The sequence below is a fragment of the Aythya ferina genome, assembly GCF_964211825.1.
Source record: "Aythya ferina genome assembly, chromosome: 22".
In the NCBI taxonomy this organism is placed as follows: Eukaryota; Metazoa; Chordata; class Aves; order Anseriformes; family Anatidae; genus Aythya; species Aythya ferina.
In genome coordinates, this window is record NC_140320.1 from 3,521,187 (window position 1) to 3,543,795 (window position 22,609).

Sequence of the window (22,609 nt, forward strand, 5' to 3'; positions counted from 1 at the left end):
TCTCTGTTGCCAGGACCTGGGCTGTACCCTGGTGTCAGAGCTGTCAGTCGCTTGCAGCAACTGACAGGCAGCCGTTTCGTTCGGCACAGTTGGGTGAACAGCCCCTTCCAGCACATTTTGTTATTCACATGCTCCGCCTGCTAATTGCTTTCTGAAATGGGGAAGAAACAGATGATGAGCAGAATGCAGCTCCTGACAAATTCCCCAGCACTGTAAATACGACTCACCTTGCTGTAAACAAGGAAATGCTAAGTGGTGGTGCTGGTTTGTGCGTAAATTGGGGAAAAAAAAAGGAAGAAAGAAGGGAAGAAGGAAAGAAAAGAGAAACGAAAACATGCAGTAAGCAAAAAAATCTCAAACTCCTGTGTCCCTGAATACCCTGCACAGGGGTGAGAACCCAAATCTGTTTTGTGTGTTTCACTCTGAAGACAAGTGTAATCCTCTCTGCGCTAATACCTGCACAACTACAAGCCATTTGGCCAGCACTTATTAGGGCTGAGCAACCTCTTCGTCTTGCTAAAGATAACCAGAATCTAGCATTCACAGGCAGGCTTTTTATCCTCAGGACTACTTCAACGAGCAAGAGCAAAGAAGGGCTTAAAAACAAGAAAACAATTTCATTTCTCTCGGACTCTAGGCATCTCTGTATCAGTTATGTTAGGTGAGCAAAGGCCGCTGCATTTTACAGTGCACAGACCGAGGATCTGCCGGCTCTGCAGGTATTATGTCTCTTCTACTTTAAAGGGAAATATAATTTTCTCTTAAAATAATGAGATTTAAAATTAATAAGCTTGGGGCTTTCAGCTTGCTGGACTGTGAATCTGTAGGCTACATTTCTAACACATTTTCAGATCCTTCTCTATAGCCACAAGGCCTGGAAGCTTATTTAAAAACAAAAGCTGAAGATTCCCATGCTTCCAGGAAGAGAGGCTCTACAGAGAAACATCAAACACCATTAGATTCACAATCACATTGTAAAAATCGACAACACAAGTATATAAGCACACAGTATTACTACTTACTTCCAGATCTAAACCATTGTGCAGTGGTATGGTTCAACAGTATGAGTCATTCCACCCCAGAGGCAATTGCATTTCAATGCTAGATGTAGAAGCAATACAAAAACCAGGTGCACACTCACAGCTGGCACTCTTTGGAGAGGGAAGGTGCTGGAAGCACTGAGATTATACAGGGCTGCAACAAATAGAAAACTCCAAGTGCAACAGATAAGTAAACACTTTCTACAGATACCACGCTACTCCTTATAGAAAGATGTAGCTAGAAGAAAACTTCAGAGTGTAGGACGTGAACTGTGGTACTGTTTGGGGCACAAGGACATCAGCTCTGATAGAAGATATCGAACAAAGTCAAGGAGATTAGGGAAAATGACCAGGGAAATTTTAATTCACAGGATCCTTTTTCTGCAGACAGATGGTCATTTCAGCCTTTCTATTCTCTAATCCCTCATTCTGCAAAGCAAACATCCTAAATCCCAGATAATGTAGGTTTTACCATCTCATACATTTCCCACAGCATTAAGGTTGGTCCCGGAGATAGGATACATATGCTTAAACATCTGCATGCCTCAGTAATTCACAGCCACAAGAAGCTCCTACCTTGATCCAGCACAGAGGTGATCCCTGCATCCTGGCCTCCAGGCCCAGAACCCAGCAGGGACCCCTGTTACGGCAGGCACCTTTTCCAGGAGACATCACAGGGATTAAAGGCTGTTGATGTGGTACCAACGCTCCCTGTGTTTGCTTTCCAGTGAGATTCTCCTTGCCAGAAATACACCCACATCTCAACACAGTTCCGTTTTCTCCACCAGGCTAGATACCAGGAGAGAAAAACTGGAGAGAAACGAGAAGGTTTTCAGAGTCACCCACCCACAACACTTGCTGGGTCTTCTTGGGACTTTCTTGTCGAGGGAAGCTGTTTCTGGGAACAGCATTCCTCTGGCACAGCCAAGGCTCCCCAGCCGTATCTCTGAAGAGGAAAAAGAGCACATTTTACACACTGCCATGTTCCTACCATTGAGGAAAAAATATCATAGCCAGCAGCATGGCAGGGAACTTGCATTGTAGCTGCCTGTGACTTCTGGGAAACAGACACCTCAGATCTGTTTTTTTGTTTTGTTTTGTTTTGTTTTTTTCCCCATCATTTGACTTAAAGAAGAACCAAGCTGTCAAACTGCCCTTTTGGAAGCAACAGCAAGTAGCCCAGGTTGCAGGCTGCAAGCAGCTCAGTAAAACATGATCTGAATGAGGTTTTACATGACCTACTCCTCTCCTAACTGTGGAGGTACAGAAACCATCGGATGAAAAGGGGCTGAAGAAGGTTCAAAGTTAAGAAATTCATGATCGGTTTCTCAGCTTCCTTGTTTGTTCACTCAAATGATTCACAAGGAGCAGTAAGTATCTCATAGCCTCACAGAGAGCGCTCACAATTAAACAGACATTGAAATGAATTTCATTAAATATGCATACTGTTTGCTTCCTAAAAAGCTGTTTAGATCAGACCATGAAAAGATGAGAAACTAGTGATTAGACCAACAGTCACTCCCCACTTACCCTTAATGAGCCCTGCATGGATGTGGAACAAAGGAAGAGGCTGTGAGAGCCCTAAAAGAGGCAGAAGCACTGGACTCACTCTCTGCTGATGTAAGTCACCGTATTGACAAATTGTCCCCAGGTCTCTGAACCAGCTGAAGATCCAGCCTGTCTTCCACATAGGGAAATCTTAAGGAACTCACATCAGCAAAGTCCCAAACAGGACTTCAGAAGATGTTGCACCGTAGCACTCTGCAGGCTCCAGAGGCAGAGCAAATCTTTGGGGACCACAGAAACCCCAGAGAAGCCCATGGGCGGTTAACAAGGCCACGTTTCAAGGGCATAGCTCACTGGAAGGGCAGGAGACCACCCCCATGTTCGAGGCACCGCAACCCCAAACCCAGCATTAGATTCTCTTCCCCTGCTGTGGAAGTAATATTAAGAGCTTTCCCTTTTCCCTCCTCCTGCATCATCTGGGACAGGGCAGGAGGTTTCCATCCCCTGACCAGGAGGAGCTACCCCTCCTCACACACTAAAGACACAGTGCCACAAACCCTCAGCCTCCTCCCATGGCAGATTTGCTGCACTCCAACTTGACACAGACCTGGGCACATCCTCGCTGCCGTTCAGATGCAGCACATCGCATCTCGGGAGTTTTGTTTCTGACAGGCTTTCTCCTCTCGCATGGTTAATAGCTCGCTGTTTGTGTTCATGCACGAGGAGCAAATTCTTCATTATTGGAGAGATCTGACATGTACAAACAATTGGAGTAAATTGATTGTATTTTCCAAATCATCACACTGACTCTAATTCTATCTGCAAGGCACACTAATTTGCACTAGAATTACCTCCTAAATTAGGAATTAGAGCTTTTGATAGAGAAGAGCAATGACTGCCCTTGTGTCACAAGGCTGGGGAGGAAAGGTGTCGATCCCTTCCAATTTGCACCGACAGAGAGTTTTAGGCTACCCTCAGAGCCCATGAAAATGTGATGAAGGAGGCATCAGTCACATGAGGTTCCTGAAGTTTTCAAGGAGATATCTCACTGGTTTGGATGCATGTTTAAAAAGAACTGAGTATTTAAACTTCATAGTTTTATACTCAGAGTCTGCCATTTTCTCATGCAGGAATTCTCCTGGTCCTTTACAAAGTGTAGATGTACAGCCCTGCAATTTACTTATTGATTTCTTTATTTATTTTTGAATGACGACAAGCACCGCCGAAAATCAGATCTGCAAACACTCAGAAAGTGCCTTTGTGCCTGTCGGAAGCAGACGAACAGGGCGCACTGTGCTCCTCCAGACATGAGGTCATCCGTGCTGCTCCCGGAGGCTGTGCTGGACCAGCTCATTTCGATGTAAAAGAAGCTAAATCATTAAGTTAACCTGAATCATGCACCCACGAAGCGTCTCCGTCTCCAGAAAGAGAAGGGATCAGAGAGTTCAGCACTTTCCAAAACGCCACACACAAGGTGTGTTTCTCTGACATTGCCTTCTCTATCTGACACACAGCAAAATTTATAGCACTTCCAGCCCCCAGATGCTCCTTTCTCAGGGCCAGGGAAGGCAAATAATGTGACAGATGTTAGGGATGCTGCCTAAACAGTGAAAGATATAAGATATATATCTACACAGATATAAGCTAAATATTTAAGCCTATTAAAACTCTGTCCACTCTGTGAGCAGTGGAAATAAAGCACTCTGAATTTCCTGTGGACACGGATCTTGGTTTAAGCTCTGTTGCTCAGCAAGCTGCAAGCTCCCAGTGATGCTTTTCCTGTTTTGGGACATTTGCAATATCTCCCACGCAGATTCTGGTATCTAATAAGATACCTTACAGTGAATAAGATACCTTACAGGTGACCTTACAGTGCAGCCCCCATAGTGGGACTATCAGAGTGTCTTCTCTGGCCACCCATGATTACAAAGCCTATAGAAATATAGGATTCTGCCAGTCCCTTTGGGTAATACAACTAACACTCCCTGAATTCTCCTTGAGACTGACACGTTCTAGAGAAATTTGTTTGAAATTTGCAAATGGTTCAAAAGCGATCAGAGGGCCAAAGACAGCAGCATCTCATAGGCCCTGTCTTGTTTGCAAATCCAATGAAAATCATCTCCAGGGAATAAATATAATTATCACTGCAGCCCAGAGAACGCTCACAACTTAAGCTGGACCTGACACAAAGAAATAGACAAATAATGGAGAGGGAAGGAGGAAGGCAACATTGCCTCTCTTAGATATGCAAAAATATCCTGCTAAACCCCAGGGAGTCACAAAACTGACTTTGTAAAGGCATGATTAAAGACAAAACAAACGCTGGGAGTTCTTTTTCTTTGCCTTTCAACTTCAGCAATTATAGAAACTTAACCTGAAGCACACTCCATCTGCAACCAGTTGAGCTACATGACTGTTTATATCCTTAATTTGAGCGGAAAGCTGAGATATTCATACACTTGTGCAGTTCTAGAAACTGAGGATTCATGGAGGGAAAGTAAGATTCTTCATGACTTACACGTCTGATGAAACAGCAGGACACTGGGATGGGGAGAAGTACCAGTGCAGCAACAACTCGCAGCTGTTTAGGTCAGGAGAGGGTGTGTTTATTGCACAGCTATTTCCTTGGGTGCCCACGTGTCCTCTCCCTCCTGCACTCATTGCCGGGGAATTGCCAGATGTGGGTTTTCTGGAGGGTTCACTTCCAGCCGATTACACGCTGTAGATACGTGGATAGCGGACGTGCATAACACTGCCCTGGCAGATGCTGCTGTGCTCATCCCAGGCCCCTTGCACGCACTGACAGCAGCACTGGCTGCTGGAAACCTCTTCTGGAGATCTGAGAAACTCCTCAGGGCGAGATGGAGACTGAGTTGTTACAGCTGGATGAGGACACGACAACAGCACGGTTGTTTCTGTCTCTGCTCGGTAACACAAATTTCCTGGGGTGAATAACAGAACCATGGAAGTAACACCCACGGCCACTTGTACCTGGGAGAGCGTTACCTCTCTGTCCATGTCTGCCTACAACATACAAACAACCCAAAATACCACCGCAAATACAACAGACCAAATCACTATCCCACTCTGAGATGCGTCAAGACAGTACTTTAAGTAAAAAGTGAGTTTCGCCTCTGCAAACAAAGCTTAAATTTCTCTTTGGTCCTGTGCCACCCCCCAGCAGTCTCCCCAATCATTCTGAGTGAGCGGGGTCTGCGTCACGGCTCTGTGCAACAGCTACACGGTTACTTCTACACTCACAACTCCATGTAACAAAAAGCATTTAATTTCTTTTTCCTAGCATTTGATCTTTTTTTCCTCTTTGGAGGGTGCATTCCCAGGATCTTTCGCTGTGCCCACAGCCATGAAAACGTGATGCTCACCGTGGGGGATGAGGGTGAGGGAGGGAAAGAAGTATGCTGAAATTCTGAGAAAATAATGGGATTCCAGGAAGGAGAGATTTTAAGGAGAGAGCTAACTGCACAGGTGATGCAGATGAGAGGCAGGTACTATGATTCACACAGTTCAGCATGCTGGGCTCAAATGGCAGAGATGTGGCTGGGAACAGTGGAGTGATTTCAGGCAACAGGAGCCAGGAGGGAAGCAGTATGCCTTCCCCCAGCATTTGTTCAAACGGTTTCATCCCCGCCACTCAAAAGAGTGCACAAATGCCTTATATTCAACCAAAAATATATCCATAAGCAGCGCACTTGTAGAGGTATAAAGGTAACTGATTAGGTGCTTTATGGGATGAGCATGTTAGTGCCCTGGCTTTATTGGCTGTTAGTAGTTCAGCTCGGTTAGGATCCTGCATTCTTCTGATTATGCAGATACAATCTATCACATTGTTCCGGAAACTTGGGTAGAGCTGTGCTCGGAGAGACGGCTGCAGCTGCAGCAGGCTGGGAGAGACACACATCATTGCTCTCTTTTATGAGAAGGAAAATTGGCTGTTGCTGCTCCTGCAAAAAGCAGCTGTTATTTGTTGTTTTCGGGGTGGTTGTTGGTTTTGGGTTTCTTATTTTGAACTATTATGATGAGTTTGCCTCCTCTTCCCACTTAACCAAATTACAGAGTGTTTATGTTTCCATCCTCTCATGGAGATGTACGAAGCTGGCACGCCTGCTTACAGCCAAGCAGAGGTCTGCTTGCCTCTCCTCGGGCAGAGGCACACCTTTGGCAGGACGGAGGAGCCTGCAGAGAAGAGGGGGAGCCCTGGCCACCTGCCTGAGCTGCACCAACCACCTGCCGTCAGCTTTCTCCTTCTGTGCCACCGCAAGAACCACGAATTTCTGTGCCTGGATTCGGAGGACCCAATCTAAAGGCTCTTGCAGGAGGACCACAGTGGTGGCTTTGTCACCGGTTAAGTATCAGAACTGGCACCCACCAGGCCCTTTGCCACCAGACCTGTCATGATCCTACAGATGGTGATGGGGAGCAGCCCCCAGAGAGACTCACAGCAGGAGAATGGGAAGAGTTTACCGGTACCCTTAATAGCCTTCCCTAAAGCACAATTTTCCGCAGAGGTCAGTATACATTTGTGCCAAAGAAACTCATGACCTTTGTGAAGAGCTACTGCCAAACCCTTGACATCAAGGTGCAGGTATTCCATGTGTGCAGACAGATCCTAGACCCTAGAACCAGAGCTCACCCCCTGCTTTTCTAAAAAGAAAAGGGGTGGGGGGAAGTGTGAATTTGCCTTACACTCCAGGACAGAAATACAGGCACAGTTTTTCCTCCCAGTCTTTTTTAATAAAACCACCTCATCCATTTCATAAAAGAAACTCATTTTAAAATAGCACTACTTTTGCATTAAAATGTTTCCCCTTCATAAAACACCACTGCTACATTTTTAATATAATAGCAGTTCCGACTCCCTAGAAATATGTTGTAGCTTATATTTAAAGGGATCTTTAAAATGTTTCCAAGACACAGCTGTTATTCAGAGGTAACAAAAAATGCCTTCCTTCTAAATTACAACTGTTAGCCCCTTTTCAGTCAGGATTATACAAACCATCTGTGCCCAAACTACAGAAGATGGATGTGTGGTGTGCAAGCTATAGAAAGTTTGATTTCCTCTCTGGGTGTTCCCAGATCAATTCCTGGCATGCCCACCCAGGTTGCTGAAGGTAATCACACCGCTACTTTCACGTGTCTTTATAGCAGCCCAACAAGTAGCCCCGAAACTCAAATTCCAGATCACACACAGAGAGGCCAGACAAGTGAGGAGTTTCAGGTCCTGATCCTGCAGTCGGCTTCCTGTGCCCAGATCCATGCACAAACTTTAATGGGGTATTATGCTGACAAGCACTGGCAAACACATACACATTTGGCTGGAAATCACGGCCTATTCTTTTCTTTCCTAAGAAGCAGGACGTTTCATTAACTAAAAGCAAGTCATTAAGAAAAAAAGAAAAAAAAAAAAAAGAAATGGGAAATCCAAATATAATTTTATTCATTTTCAAATAGTGCTGCAATCACTCAGATGCACTGCAAAACACTGGCACAAAATAAATGTTAAAATAAGAGACTTACCCTCTGCTGCCAGCTGGCTGCAAACCTCGTCTGCTGACAGCAATATCAGAAGCTGGTTGTATCTTTGCACTTGCTGATGGTCAACCCACGTGTCCAAGACAATTCTAGCTATTGTCATGGAACTGCTGTTCCCTACGAGCCTTAGGCTGCTTAATATAATATATCTCATTCACATATTTGGTGTTTCAACTCCTCCAGCCTTCTAAGCAATAGCCCCTTTGCATTCACCCTGGTTGTATGCACTTTTTTCTAGTGAAACCTTCTTCCTCTGGAACTAAATCCCCTGTTATTGTCCCCAGCCCACACACCTCTGCAGGCATTCTTGGCTTCAACTCATGTTTCTGCACAACCTGCACCAAACTCCCTTTCTGTTAATGCCATTTTAGCCCTCCCCTAACCTTCTAGCTCACATTTTTCCTATGCATTTCCCTTCTAGATCTCATGCTGTCCCATATTCTTTCTTCCTTCAGGCTTTGTGCTAGGAAGGTGTGTGTGGGGGAATGCTTAGCTTATATAGCACAGCTATTGTGCAGGGTGAAAGGTGGGAATCCCTTAAGCAAGGTAAGTTTCTAAGAGTTTTGGCACATTTAATACCTTTGTGACAAAACCTGAAAGAACAATAAAAATGAAAGCCTGCAGGTCTATGGTGTGAGCTGTAAAGATGCAGCCTCCACAAACACAGCCTGGAAATTGGGCTGTGAAGGCAGTGAGAACACAGCAGTGTCACTCACGAGACACTTCATCGAGCCAGCAAGGCTGCCAGAATGGCTTTCCTTGTTGGCAGAGTCCAAAGGAGCATGAAAACATTAATCAAAGCAAAAATAAATCAGGCTACTTTTAATTTAAAACCCCACCATGCTGGACTCCTGTTCAGCTTTGGCAACACACAGGCTTCAGGAACATCTTAGTTCATCCAAACCATGGAATACTTTTTCTGAAGCCACTGCAGAAACGTGTGCTCAAGGCCCAAAGGGTGGTTGTTGTCTGCACAGCGATTCTTTCCAGAAGGAAAGGGAAGCAATGCGTGATTAGCAGAGCCAATTTGCTGCCTGTCTGTAGAAGGAACTATCACAAACACGCTGTAGCATAGTAAATCCAGCCAATTTGCACCTGTAGTTGTAGCAAAACATACCACAGGAAAAAAAAAAAAAGCACTGTCAGCAAGCTGACTCCTCTTCCCAACATTTATCTGTCCCTTTGCTCAAAAGTTCGCTGACCTTGCTCACGTCCCTCCTCCTCTCTGGGGAGTTTGCACAACCGCTGTCCAGCCTCGTGGCTCACCCGCTGGGGACGGTCTCTGCAAAAAAAAGGAATCAACAGTCAGCCTTTCCCTCATCCTGCCAAGGAAAAGAGGGCAGATCGAACCTTAGAATACAAGTAAAGGCATGGATGCTTCTTTCCAGATCTTTCCTTCTTTCCAGTTTTTAAAAGGAGCAGGGCAAACCTGGATATTCTAATATTTATTTTCCTCATGGGCACAACACAAGGCATAAAGAGGTGAAGTGATTTGCCTATGGCAGCAGAGCAAGTCAGCAGCAGAGTGAGCGTGTAGCTGTGACAGCCAGACGAGAAGCCCACCTGACTACGCCACCTCTTGCTCCAGCTGCAGCACATTTACATCCCAGCATCATTAGTTTGTTGTCTTTACACAGGCTAAATTTACACAGCAGCAAAAAGAAAGAAAAATGTGTAGAGAAAGGGACATAACATTGGCTCCGTGGGGATTCTGTATTAACCAGGCAGGGATATGGCATTTATCAGATGCAGATAAGCATTCGAGGAACGAGGGGAGAAGTATTCATTAGCTGGTGATATGTATTTCCATGCAGCAGATTTTTTTTCCCTTCTGATCAGCAAATCACACCTTTTGCAGCAGGATTAGTTGATGCCTTTAATGATAGTATAAGAAGATTATATTTCCCCTTTCTCTTCACAATTCGAAGCTCTTAAACACAGAGGAGCAGCTTCCTTGCAATATCACTACGGAATTACCACTCTCCTCACATAAACAGCCAGAGAGGCCATCAGAGTGGAGCAGGGGTATTTGCCTTGAACATATTCTCACAACAGCTCAGCAAGAGAAAATAGCAGCAGCAGATGAACCCTTCAGATCACATCGCCGCTGAGGGCCTGTCAATTGCCATTTGTCCTGATCCACTGGCAGTGCTCAGGAGATGAACTGATGCTCTTGGCTTTCTGGTGGAGACCTGAGATGCGACTGCATCCAAACACGGAGCCACACGGCCCCTTTGGATGCTTCGAGGCCATCTGAGCTGCGGCCAAAGCTGAGGGAAACAGCATTGGTCATGGGAACTGGCATGCAGGGGAAAATATTCTGCATTTCTCGTGTGAAAGGGTTTGCAGCTTTAAGCACTGGCATCCAGGGGATGTTTATAGGGCAAGATGCAAATGAAGGAACATGTCTCCGAGACAGAAAACTCTAATTAGCAAATAGTCCATCCAGGCCCAGTTAACCATTTAGATTGCCTGGCAGCACCGAGCAGGTCTTGGAAGCAGCCGTGGCGTTTTTTGATGGCAGGAGGCCTGGCCTTTCAAAGCTTAGGCGCAGCAAGGTTGAAAGCAAGCCAATGAGAGGGAAGCAGAAACCAAAGGTGCATACAGAATAAAAATGTGTTACAGGAAAACAGAAGAGTAAAAATAAAAAGCTTTCCATGAATTAAATGATTCAGCTCAGTAACTGCAGTCCCGTTAAACTTCTCCCAGGCTCTAATCCTGTTACTCAGAACAGGGAAGCATTGCTTTTTGATTAGTTTGGGCATCCACCGTTAGGGATTCCTAATCCATCCCCCATTTATCACTTACCTTGCCAAGGAAAGGCAGGGTGGCACAAAGAGCCAGTGTTCTCTTCATGTAGGCATCGTTAATGAAAACCTTTCCTGAGCAATAAAGTGCTGATTGGAGAAAGCTGTCACAGAATTTCTTTCCTTAGGAAAAGCCTCAAAGGCAAAGTGGTGGTGGCACCGTCTATAGCTCCTGAAGCATCCAACCCTTTCCATCATTCACTAATAAGGACATCAAAAATACCAAGAAGACAGTTGAGAATGGGAAACGTAACAGAGAGACAAAGACTATTTTTTCCCTACATTTTGAACCTGCTTTTATAATCCCTCATAAGAGACATTGTTCTCTATTAAAGCCTAGAGGGTGATTTGCAGGTACAGAAAGGACCTAATCTCTACAGAACTACCTTGTTTTTGGAGTTACTTCTGAAGAACCCTTTTTAATTCTAAAGAATTCTTTCAGCTTCATCCTTCTGAAGTTCCACAGGTCCCTCTCAGGCCATCGGTATAGATTTGTAAGGCTGACAAACAGCATTTAAAAAAACAACAGCACAGTAGGACAGAAACAAATCTGAGTACTGGCACCGTCAGTGTGGCTGTTTCCCTGCTGAGCAACAGTGATGCTGTTTGCTACACTGCACACCAGCCCCTGAGCCTAGGAGAGGCCAACAGGCAGCACTGCTGCTTTTCTATCTGTACAACTCCAGAATTTAGAGAAATTCACTAAAGGAACCTGAGGGAAGGTCTTCCTGGGTAGAGAGTACACAGGCACTCTGTAAAACAAAAGGGAGGCTGAGCGTGGTTTGATGTTTACTGTTTGCATACTGCTCACAGTGTCCGAAGTGCTTTGCAGACATGCACAAAGACAGTGCTGCAGTCCTGAAACACTACAGCAAATCGGGATGTAAAGGAACAAAGGGTTACATTTCCTCTTTCCTGCACGCCTGCATCAATCTGAGGGCTTTGATTTCGCTGCCTGTCTGGACACTGGGATTTCAGAGCTGTGACTATTTACTCTGACAAATTATAAGACACTGATCAGCCCCCGAGTTTTCTTGGAGCTACAGGTAAAAAAATAATTGTTTCTACCAGAGCGTCTGGAATAAACCCAAGCTCAACAAAGAAATATCATTTCTGGGAAGCCAGACTGGTTTATTTGTCTTCATATCATCCGTCTTCCTTGTTGCTGTACCTCCACCCATGTGTTTCTGCTGCTCCCTGAGCCAGTGGAATGAATAAAAATCCCAGGCTGAGCCTTTATTAGCATGTGTAATGCAAGTCAAGCTGCTTTGAATGTCCTCTTGTTGGGTATTAATGCAGCATGCCATTTGTTACACAAGTATTTTGCTGTGGCAGACAGAAAGTGACATTTATGGGACTATCATGAGAATGAATTTCACCATCCATTAAAATGATGTACAGGTAAACACTCCATTCATTCTAAATCTATGAGCTTTGGTTCTTTCTCTGCTCTGGTAGATGGGTCCATCAATACAGCTACTATTAGCCAAACTATTTGCTGGGAAGTGAGAACTGCTGAAAAATGTTACAGGCCTGTAATTAAAGGGATTGTAGCTTGAAGGGAGAGCACAAGAATTAAAGTTATTAGTGAACTCCCCTCTTATAGATCCGCATGTGTGCAGCAGCTGGGATGCATCGGCAGAGCTGTGCTGCTGGAAAAGCCTTGTCTCGTTCAGACACAAGGAAACGTGGCTCCTAGCTCGGTCATCTACAAGCACTGGACCCAGGACCAGCAGGTCTTCAAGATAAAAACGAGGGCAATGTCTGCAAAAGCTATAAATCTGATTTATGTATGACTCTGTGGGGTACAGCCACTAGAAAAGAGAAGCCAGTGTAAGCTCTTGACAGAGGTTCCTCGGCTACTGGCTGGAGCTGTTGCACAGTAGGGCAGGTTGGTGATAATCAGTCACCGGGTCCCACCCAGGATGTGGCCACAGCTGAAGGTCAAGATCTTAAAACAACATGGGAGGAAGGTTCAGAATCCCCTGCTAGGGAGGCTATTATATAAATGTACGTTTTGCTCTGAGAAATGTACAAGGTAGAGAGAAAACATGCTATAAATGTAAGCCACATCATTGGGAAAATGAAGTACAGTTGTTTATCCACTGTAATTGTAGAAATTAAGGTAATAACAATTACAATTAAGTGACTCATATGTACTACTGTGCAATTAATTTAGGCTTAGAGGGAATGTTATTGTGTATTAAATAAAAGCCAAATGATGATATATCAAGTTGTCTCTGTGATTCAGCCCATGCATTGCTCATCTGGACCCAGCACCAGGCCATCTGCAGCGCAACGTGACGTTGGAGGAAGCCGTACGTATGGAAGAGGCCACGCTCCCTGCGACGGAACATTAAGCCACGTCTCTGACGACCTTTGATGCTTTTTGTAAAGTGAAGTTGTTCACCCACCTTTCTTAGGCAAATACTAGACTAGAAGAGTTGTGTTTGCTCTGTTTGAGCTTCAGTCATATTCATTTGCCATTCCTGTTCTTTCTGAGCGTGTTCCTAATCTCCTTTTTAATAGTTTCAAGCAAAATGTCTGTGCTATGTCAGATTTCCTATGTATAAATCCAATCTGGAAGTCCTTTGTTGTGTATATTACATGGTATTATTTAGGCAGACTCCTCAGGACTGAATTATACAAGGATCTCACGTCCTGGTCCAGCATGAGCAATGTCACTAATTCAGCACAACATGAAGCCAGGAGCCCTCTGTAAGATCAGAGTCATGCACAGGCTCCCCCTGCACCCACAGACAGGCAGAAATTATGCAGAAGCTTCAAAAGAAGAGCTAGTTATCTCGGCTGTTTATTGACAGTGAAACATCACAGTGACAATCACAGGAGCTATGTTCTTAAGATAAATTGCCTGAGTTCCACACACACTTGTTGCATTTATGGGAATGCTTTTCCTGCAGGGAAGCCACAAAGAGGTTTTGCGAATGTTTTGAGTCACTGCATCTCTAATCCCCTTCGTCAGCTTTTAACTATTAGTTTGGTGACACTCACAATAAAAATAAGGTTGTGCTCACAGCAAAATGTGTGTCTAGCCCACACAAATCAAAGGAGAGAAAAGACATTCATATCTCCTTCTGAATTGAAATCCTTACATTTCCACTGTCTAAGCATTTCTAGCCTGAGTTTATGACTTACTACCTGTGGTCTCCTACTCATCCAATAAGAAGTAGGGAATTCAGAAGTTATGGCATGAAAACTTTTAAGAAAGAAGCATCTTTCTTTTCAAGATAATATTGTTAGACTAAGTGAAAAAAAGGGTATGGAAAAATCAATGCAAAAATTATTTCCAAGTAGGATATTTTATAAAATTATCCCAGAGACATCAGCAGGTCTCATATCCCTGTAAATATGTTTCCTGTAATCAGCTAGTATGTAATTAACACCCAGTAACTACCTGACAGAGACTATATGGATTCTTTAAGACACTTCATTTAGAAAGTGTGGCTGAATTGTATTGGAAGTGGTTCCTCTGGCCTGGCTATCCAGTAGCTATTCTTCTGCAGAAGCAAAAGCTTTATCTCACGGGCAGCTTGTCTGAGTTTGGTAAACGTGAAAAGCTACAATTCACCTTCAAAGTGGATCTATTTAATTCATTCTCCTCTTTCTTTCAATTACAGTCACTTCCCCGAGGAAAGGAAACTGAAGAGAACCCGTTAGCTGCAGCTGAAGCAAGGAATCAGAAAGGAAGTAGGTAAAAAAGAGCATTTCCTTAAAACTGCATTAGGAATAATTACTAAAACTGCACAGTTCTTGTTATATCAAGCATAAGAATCATTTCAGAGTAGTCCTCACTCTCCTTGCTGGTTTCTGTTCCTATTCAGTTTGACATGTATGTCTTCAACTGCTTTTGTATAAGCTAAGCTTTTTCTTTGATCTCTTTATTAGCAGGAGCCCTTGGAACAGCATTTTTATTAAAAATCATTACCTTGCCAAAGATCCTGTCTCTCAGAGTGGGTAAAACCAAATACGAAGGGAAAACTGTAACCAGAGGGCAAGCGCACCTCTCCCCGGCACAATCTCACAGCCTCCAGAGATGGTCAGTTAAGGGTTTCTTGATTCACAGGTGGCATCTTTTTCACAAGTCATGAAGGATATTTTTTTTTCCATTAAATTGTGCAGGTGTACCTGTCTATTCTGTTGTTTTCAAGTAGGTACAACTGACCTAGAAAAATTTTGCACAAGACACTTCAGGCAACTCAGACCCTTCTCCAGATGTCGCCTGCTGCAAAAGGCCCTCGTTTCGGGTGGGTGGGGAAGGCAGAAAGCAGCAGCTGTTGTAGAAAAGATGAACTCTGGAGGAACGTGGCTCCGTTTTCATGCAGAGGGTCCCTGCAGCACAGCTAGCAAAGGGAACAGAAATGCCAGTTGACGTGAATGCAGCAGTGTCCCTAAATAGGAGGCTTTTCAGAGCTCCCCTTAGCCTGGCACAGCTCTTTAGTAAAAGGAAATGCAAAAATGATGGTGAACCGAGGAGTCCCTGCACTCAGGAGAGAGGGCTGGGCGCCCTAACACACTAATGTGGTGAGGCTGGACTTACTCTGTCCAGAGCAGTGCGTTTACACCAGCAAGGGGCTGCTGAAAGCTGGAACAGAATCAGGGCCAGCCTCCTCCAAGCTCCGTCTGTCCCCAGTGTTAGCACACGTTCTTGGCACTAGAAACAAAACCGCTCTGGTGGGCTTTTGAAATTCTGGGGGCTTTTCATGTCAAAACTTTGGCTGTTTTCCCATCTCGTCTTAGAAAGGTTGCGTGTATTTCATTGCATGCAACCTCTGTATTAAAGGGCTTCCACAGCTCCAAACCAGATGAGCTACCAAGATCTCATAAAACAGAATTACATGGCCTAAAGAGACCTGCAGAACACATTTAACTCATTGCTAAAAGTCCAGAGTAGCTCCTAGAGGTGCCTGGGCTTTTAGGCACGGTTTCCACCCGGAGGGAATTCTCCTCACATAAAGCTGTCCGCATGCCCAGCCTCGGTACCTTCACAGATGTCGTCTCCGAAAAGCATCGCCGAGGCTGCAGCTGTTCCCTGGTGGCCGAGCTGTCTGCAGGCAGCTGTGCTCAGCCCATTGTCTCAGTTGCAGACAAGGGATGCTTGCAAATGCGCTCGTATTTCCCCAGCCACACTGGATAGATCTGTGCTCGATTTTTAACTGATTGTAACGGACACGAGGTAATTCACACATTACAAAGATTGGTCCACAATGAAGAATGATTGTTTGCAGGCTTCAGGGCAAGGCTTTAAGGAACAGTCATTTCTTTTTTGAGAAGCACGGGGATTCAAGCCCACTCATAAAATGGCTATGAGTAAGAAGAAGCCAGCATCAACTGAAAAACTACCTCAGGGAACCCCATGGTGGCCACGTGTGCTCTTCCACCACTTTTGTCTGCAGGACATGAGACACATCTCTCCAGTCCAATTCTGCAGCAGTCTGGCATCACTGGAGTAGGCAGGGATATTACAGAAGCCACATCTCTGTGGTCTAGCCCTTCTCTAGAAGAAGACATTTCTGGTCAGCAGAAGAGCCCCGGACAATGGCTCAGAAAGTGGCCCTAGAAAGGTTCTGCAAATTGTGGGTCAGCAAGAAAAAGCTGAGATGAGAACAAAGCGTGGCCATGCCCATGAGAGGCTCAGAGAGCTCCTGTGCACCAAGTGCCAGGGATGGGTCCAGAAACCCAGGCTGAAGGACAGACAAGAAGCTGCTGGCCCAATGGAGCCAAGACTGCACTTAGATGACAGAAAATGCAACTTCATCATCAATTAATTCCATTCTGCAGAGCTCTCCAAGATCCTTACATAAAAGGTACCAAATAAATCCAAGGCGTTATTATTAACAAAATGCTCAGTCCTTTTACAAATTAATTAATTTGTGATTATTTCCTTAATGAGAAATATTATCTCATGAAGCTAACACACTACATCAAACAGACGTATACTACTCGACAGCTAATCCAATAAGAGAGAGTGATAGGAAAATGTCTTTAGGGTCTACCAGGGGAATGACAAACAAACAGGCAACCACATATGTTTCGTTTCGTTTAATATCTGGGATCTGTCTGTGAATAAACATTTCATATCGCACCTTTTGATGGCTGCCACAACACTGGTTCAAACAGATAGCTCCTTCTTCACAAGGAAGTTGCTCTTCTGTGAGGAGAGATGAAAGACAGCTTTGCCGTGCGGTTCCAGCACAGCCCCAGACCTTTTGAACCATTAGGATTTATATGTCATTAAATAATTAACTCAATGATGCATGAGAGAAAGTAATGCGGCTCTCTGTAAAAGACCTCAATTAATTGCTTTCATTTCGGCAGACACTGAGTCTTCGTGATGAGATATAAGTGAGGTGAACTTTATTTCAGAGATTGTCTGATAAATGCAGTCATAAAAAGGGTGAAAAATGACTTGTTCAGATAAGACTTTTGTTTGCTGGAATGTTTTTTGTGTTGCAGTGTCTGTGGCTTAAATTAACTGACATATCAGATGCCAAAAAAATGCTAAGAGCTTTGCCCTTGTGCTACTCCATTTGCTTTGTACTGCTTTCTCTCCTCATGAATTCCAGGGACAGTCAGAGGCATTGCAAGGCACGTCTGAACCATGGATTTTTAATTAATTTATCTGCTGCCTTTTATCTTTCAGTATTCATCAGCCAGCATACGCAAGTTGGTTTAAACTGTTGGCTGCTCTCTGCCACTTCTTTTGGGATTATCCTGTAGTCTAATAGGATATAATTTCTGATACCGCAACCCTCTCTGTGCATCTCACTAGTTTTGTTTTGACTCTACCACATCGCCCTTAAGCCCCCTTCCCATTTTGGTGCCCACTGCCTTTCTTCCTGCAGAGACTGGGAGCAGGAACTGGAAGGGTCAGGTCTTAGACTCAGTCCCCAGGGCATCCCCCTACACTAAATTAAATCCTTCGACGAGCCCTTGAGTGGCAGCTTCACAGCCCACAACCTAGTCTCCGTCCTGATCTCCTACAAGCCTAGAGCCCACTCCGAGGTCAGGCTGACATGATGTTCAGCTAAATTTAGAGGAAGGCTCATTCTTGGTCTGCCACTCTGTTGCAGTTTGGTCTCTGGGGAGAGAAGTTATGGTAAAAAAAAGGCAGCAGTGGTGGAATATCCACTCATTTAGGTCTCTGGTCAAGGGTCTTCAGCTAGAAAGGGCCATTTCTATTCCCAGATTTAACACAGGTGGAAATTAAGTCACGTAACAGAATCCATTTCCAGCCATACAAGTCATGTGCCAGTGACCATGGTCTTACCTCTGCACGTGCTAAGATAACCTGTGCTTCACCCTGAGGAACGTTAGGCTTCATTATTTGAAAAGTTACCAAAAAAAAAAAAAAAAAAAGGAAGAAAGAAATGAAAAAAAAAAAAAAAAAGGAAAAGACTAATCTCGAGCCATCTGCTCAGGAAGAGGTGCAAAGAATTCTGCCAGCATCTCATGTTCACCCCTGTCCACTGGGTTCACACGGGCATCCATTCCCACCTAATTACATGCTGTCACATTCACTGCTGTTGCCTTTGAACTGGCACCTGAAGGCTGGGGGTGGCTGGGGAGAGATGCTCTTCTCTCTTCAGCAGATGGCACGGCCTTCACGGCAGGAGACAAGTGGTGGTGAGGGCTGAACAGACACTCTCTGCCCTGTTTCCAGCAGTTCCCTGCTGGGATGAGCAGGCTGGCTGGGAAACTGGAGCTCTTCCCACTGGGAAGACTGGGCTCCAGCACAGCCTCAGAACAGAATCACAAATTCAGAGCTGGATGTCACCGTGTGGGGAGTTGTTCACCTGATGTAGAAGGTTACACGCAGTGCAAAGCTGAATGCTGTTTCTTCCTCAGAGCTCGGATATTTCAGCTGTCCCCAATTCTGCAAGAGGGGGAAGGTCCTGACATGCTGGGAAGAACTCACTGCAAAGTTTCATAGTTTCTTCTTTCACCCTGGCCATGTTACACTCTGCTACTGGGCAGCACTTTCAGGTCAGGGATAATGAAGCCATACTGTGACTACCACATAGTCACTGCTGACTTTTCACAGTCTGCTTCTGTGGCAAACCTGGCTACCTGCAAAGACAGCAATCACCTCCATCACGACAGCTAAAGTAAAGGGCTCTTAATTGGATGGGCTTCACACGCAGTTGAGGTTCTCCTTGCTGGATGCTTCGGAAGCCGAAAGGATCAGACTCTCCATACAGCCACTGACATCAACTGCGGTCTTCACGTTGTCTGCCTGGAATGAGCTTCATTAATGTTTTCCTTGGTATAATCCATCATCCCTTCAACAATGCATTTCTGACAGTTAATTAGACTCCACACAGTGGAATAAGTAGTGTCGTGTTTGGAATTAGAATCTGTTACTGAACAACAGATCGTATGAGGCGTATCACCAGCCAGAGCTGTTGGACATCTTAAGTAGTTTTTATCTGAAAAGCTTGGTAAACTGTGTTTAGTAAACAATTCTGCAACATATTTGCAAATGGCTTCATTACAAAGAGGAGTCAGGAATCAAAGGCCACCTGTTCATTAGCAAAACCCCAAATAAACAAACAAATACACACATAAATTCAGACCCTCTGAATGAAGACAGAACCCAAGTGTCATTAACTGCCCTGGATCACTCAGTACATTAGAGATGAAATCCTTGTCCAGCTGATGCCTGTGGCAAAGTTCCTGCTGATTTCAGTGGTGCCAGGACTTGACATGAGAAATCTGTTACACCAACTAGACCGCAAGAAAGGCACAAAACGCTGCAGTGATGACCTGCTTTATCTGAATTACCTGGGGCATCTGTTTTTTGGAAAGGCACTGCTATTTACTGGGTATGCAGAACAAAACCAGGAATTTGGGAGTGACACCTAAGCACAACTGTGATAAAAGACTGCAAATCGCTCATAATAAAGACACCAATTAATAATATTAGTGACTCGGCTAGAGTTTGAAGTGCCAAGCCAGGAGAATTCTTGTGGATGCACAGCAAGTGAAGCAGTGTTAGAAGGGAGGACAGAACTGATCCTGTGATGAATGATACGAGGCAGGAGAGATGTTCTCTGTAATGTACTACGTCTGCTAGTGCTCAGGTGTCCGCTTGCTTCAGACATGCAACAGTGCTGCTACCTTGAGGCCCCTGAGCACAAGCACACTGCTTTTACAGCTTACAATCAGATGAAGTGTGACAGGCAGAGAACACCAAGTCTAAACAGACCTCGGCCACCTCTTTTCACACCTTGCATCATTTACTTCCATCTTTCCATTCTTAACCGCTTTTTAATTTACTGCTTATCTAGGCAGCATTTGAAGAATGTCCCAGCCCACTCTGGATGCAAACAATCAGTTGAACATGACCGTGAATCTTCTGTTAGGAAAGCTCACATGGCTGTCTGGAAGTATCCTCATCTCCAGATGTTTAAAGGAGTTGGAGCAGCTATGAATCCTCGGCAAGTCCTACTATGAGTCCTTGGCACTCAGAATCCCACTGGCTCCCAAGGACCAGTTGCATGAAGACAAGTGATCCCTAGCTCTTTTTGCAAGCCAAGCCTAAAACAATTTTAAACTGTGGTCGTTTCCTTCAAAGATATCTCCTCCCTGCGGCAGAGATGATCCCCCTATGAACGCAGGCCATATATCACAGAGTGCCAATTTCCTGGGCCAAAAGCCGGCTTCTGATGTCCCTCTTCCTAAAGGGTCCCTCAGGTGCCAGGGCAAATGAACTGTCGTGGCGAAGCACAGTCTTCTCTCCTGCAGAAGAGATGAAGGCTTGTTGACTGCACATGGCTAGTGGAGCTGATCTGCGCATGCAGAGAGAATCTGGCACTGCTGGGATGCATCAAATCTTCCCTGTGTGCCTACCTCGTGTATATTGCTCAGGCAGCTTTGGAGAGCTCTGGTGCACCGTCGTCTCCTGCTGGTACAAGATGATCTGAGAGTTGACCAGCCAGTTGCCCGCTGAGCAATCCACCGAGAAACCGTGTAGTGTTGGCAGACGGGTAAAAGCCACAGCTTGTCGAAGGAAAATGAACAAAACCAAGAAGGGCACTTGTTAATATTATAATTTGTTTGTTGCTATAGATCCAGTGGCAAATTCTCATTTCTCCTTGATCTGAAGTCTTATCACCAAAAGTCATTAAGAAACGGGGTTCTGCATTTATATTAATTTTAGTTTTTATGCAATAAAAAATCCTCACAAAATATTTTTTTAATAAAGGCATAGGCCACAGAATTTAACACCAGCACTACATAAGCTGAGCTATTCCAGAAACCGTAAATGAGAGTGCACCTTTAACTTTTAATTTAATATGTTTTTTTATTTTATTATGCTCTAGACATCGTTATAACAATTCAGACTGAATTACAAGCAGTAGAGAAAAATGTGATCAGAATTGGAGCAGAGGATTAGATACGCAGACCTTAGTGCTCCTGATGGTTACTCATTGATTATTTTGGGCATACATTGTATTGATTATGGTAATGAGAAAGCCCATTGACAGGCTGCAGAGAGACAGGCAGGCTTCCCAGGCCAGCATCTGTACGGCTGAATACCATTTGCAAAGCACTGCTGGAATTCACACAATTATGAGCAGATATGGTTTCCATCCCTGAATATCCCAGTACATCTGGACCACTGATGAGAGTGCTTCATCAGACAGAGCTCTGCATTTCACACGTGGAAAAACTGAGGCAGAGGAAGACCCACGTTATCCAAGACCATGCACTAAGGAAGTCTCTGGCAGAGCCCAAACTGATCTCAGATTTTACAACAGATTTTACAAACTGAACTCAGATTTTACAACTCCCTAGCCAAGGCCTGTTACAGAACAGCATCTTTTGTCAATACTGAATGCCTCCGATCACATTGTTTTTATGCTGGGGGAAACCAATTTTTCAGTGTAACCTTTGTCAACAGTGAATTTATGAGAGGCTGATACTGAAAAAGTTATGAACTTCTTTTGCCAATCTCTATTGTGACTCCTGGGAAAATAGGTCAGCAATTTTTCATAGGGATGTTCTGAGGACAGATACATGAAAGATTATAAGGTACTCAGATAGAACTGTATAAGACAGCAAATGAAAGCCAAAGTGCAGTTGGAATTCCACAGCAAATATTACCCAGCATTGTAGCAGTTGTGTACTTTGCTGCTGCGACCAAGCTGATATTTCTCTTGACATCCTAGTTCTTGCAGTCATGTCATTAAGTGTGAATTTTCACTTTCAATTTCTAATCATTTCAGAAGAAAGAAAGTTTTTTTTTAGCATCTGCTATCATATTTAGCATAAGAGAAGAAAGACCTGTAGCTTTGGCTTTATAATGCTAGTAAATAGTTTGTGCCTGCTTTACTTAGCAGAAGGTTACACAACATTAGTGCAGAATGAAAATGTCATGCCAGGCAGAGAGACAACTGTGGCTTCAGTACAAATTCTTTTCAGACTATAAATATAGATCTTTCCCCATAATTGCAATACAATCTCGATCTGCCTGTGGTGATAAAAGGAAAAAAAAAAGCTGTTTAATTTAATTAGAGTCCATTTGAAAACCTAGTAGCATGAAATAATTTGATACACAGGAATAATGCTCACCAGTTACAGATACCATTTTGTTGTGTCTTATCTTGGGATAACAGTAACTGTTATATTTCAGACCTTAAACTGTATAAACAGTGTGACTAGAGATAGCCCCAAGAACATTTA

General features: G+C 44.3%; 1 protein-coding gene across 1 annotated transcript in view; it reads right to left on the reverse strand.

Annotated features, from left to right (window-relative positions):
* Positions 1-9,318, reverse strand: part of B3GAT1 (beta-1,3-glucuronyltransferase 1) — a 54,991-nt gene extending 45,673 nt beyond the window's left edge. The window contains exon 1 of the mRNA XM_084495492.1: positions 9,299-9,318. The gene's annotated coding sequence lies outside the window, so the exon portion shown is untranslated. The remainder of the gene's footprint in view (positions 1-9,298) is intronic.
* Positions 9,319-22,609: the final 13,291 nt, after the last annotated feature.